Source organism: Chrysoperla carnea, chromosome 5, assembly GCF_905475395.1.
Source record: "Chrysoperla carnea chromosome 5, inChrCarn1.1, whole genome shotgun sequence".
NCBI lineage: Eukaryota > Metazoa > Arthropoda > Insecta > Neuroptera > Chrysopidae > Chrysoperla > Chrysoperla carnea.
This window is the reverse complement of record NC_058341.1, coordinates 9,426,287-9,428,600: the sequence shown is the minus strand read 5'-3', so window position 1 is coordinate 9,428,600 and position 2,314 is coordinate 9,426,287.

Sequence of the window (2,314 nt, the reverse complement as noted above, 5' to 3'; positions counted from 1 at the left end):
CTTTAGTTTTTGGAAATTCTTGTGACATTTTTTTTTTTTTTTTATTAATCAAAAGGAAAATCCAAACGTGATTTCATAGATTTTTTGAAAACAATTAAATGGAAAGAATCCAATCGAAAATCGTAGCTCGTTTTTTTTTAAATCATTTTTTTCGTCCTATTTAAATGAAAATTTATAATGAAAAACTTTTTTTTTTTTAAATCTACATTTAAACTGATATTTTTCCTGTACGTATTTTATTAACAAGTGCTGAAAAATTGTGAACAGTTTCGTCGGGATATAGGAAAATTGCAATTTTACGATAGTCATGGGTGCAAAAAATCTTTGATTTAACGGTGCAGTAAGTACTCCTTAAGCTTTAAATTGTGCTATTTTTGTCTGTAAAGAATACGCTTGAATCTTGTCTCAGGTGGTGCCAATTAATTTAATTGTCTCGGAAAATGACACACCAAGTGAAATTTATCATAGTGGAGATCTATCGATAGTCGTTGTAATTAAACCTGTGATTTCTCAAACATTATCACAAACGGAAATTATCAGGGAATATGATTGACCGGGATTACTATGGAAATCAGAAAAAACAAAAAGGGTTTTCGAATTTGATGATTCGACGAATTTTATAGGTTGTATCTTGAAAAAAGCTATATTTGCTTCGTGGCAACCGAGCAGGCCCCACAAGTAGGATCATCAGTGATCCTCATGTTATAATGGTGGTTGTTCAGTCAACAGTGTACGACATTCCTTGATCTCGTAAATTACGGTAAAATTATCGATAATCTCTCGTTAACTCTAAACTTTTTAAAGTCAGAATAACGCGATTAATATAATTTATAGTCATTTGTTAATTAAGGTACGTACAAATCAGACTTTTTTTTTTAGTATAAATGTAGACATATGGTTTCCCAAACATCACATGGATTTGAGTGTACTAGAAACATATTAATCTTGGATCCGGTATAGTATTTGCCAGAGTTATTTCAGAGCGGTTGGAAATACAAGAGCCTGTTGTCAAGATCTTGTCTTAACAATTTTTTCATCTACGAAAATTTTTGATACTCGAGGATTTCTCTTTCAGACATGTGGCCATTTTTAAGCTTACTATGTATTTAAAAATTGAAAAAGAAGTCTCTTGCCACGAAAATTTTCATGAAGTAAAAATTTATTAGATTCGACCGTGACATAACAGCCTCTCAAATTTTCATTCGTTCTGAAATAACTGTCAAAAACTACACGTGTGGTCCTAGACTTAATAAAAAATTGATAAATGTACACAAAATAATATTAAAATAACGAATTAATATTATTTCGTAATATTTTAAAAGGTTGTTATTATTTTTATTTTATAAAATATGATGATAATAATATCAAATGTTATAGTTTTTCTTGAAAATTGAGATAACGAATAATTGTTAATTTGTTAAATAAATAAAAAAAGAAGAAAATTCTCATCATATCAGTGATCTATTCGTCCCTTATGGAGAATTTCATTGACGCAAAATACATAACTCTCCCGAGACATAAAAAAAAGAAAACAATGGCAGCTATCACATAATTATGTTAATAAGAGCTGTTTATCTGTAAGAAAATTAATTTCCAGAAGATCAATAAATAGAACACGATATAATACATATTTTGCAATGGAACAGTGCAAAAAGAGAGTACATACACCCCCTTGCATGAATAAAGAAAAGTAATTTATTCTCTTTGTTAATACGAAAGCTCAATTTTTAAATTAAAAAATTGTACTTGAGACTTAAGTCCATTGATGCGTAAAAAACACGTTTTAGGTCAAGTAAACTGATTAGAGATCAAATTTGTCTCATCATAAGCGGCAAATAACTTGTCTTTTAATTCGTTACTAGACTCGCTTTTTTGTAACCGTGACTTATGTCCATAAACTCAAATCCTTGCTGTGCCAATGGAGTCTAGCCTCTATTGTTATCCGTACGATTTTACTGTGATCAGTTCTGAAAATATTTCAAGCTTTTTAGAAATTAGTCTTCTTTCAGAAAACCAATTCTTATCCTATGTGCTAGGTCCAAACAAAAAAATTAAAAAAATACAAATATATATACAAAATTATTGTTACCAGTCCTGTTTTTGAAGTATGCAATATTTTTTTGAGAGTATTGATTTGATAGAGGTTTTTTTTTGAGTTTTGAATTTTCATTTTTTGTGAATCCTAGCACTTAACGATATCAACAAATAAAAGCAATATTAAAATTACTGTTTAATATTAAAAAATCCTCTAGCATGTCTAATACTCATTTATTTATATTAGAAAAATTCGTAACAATATTTTGATTTGTACTGT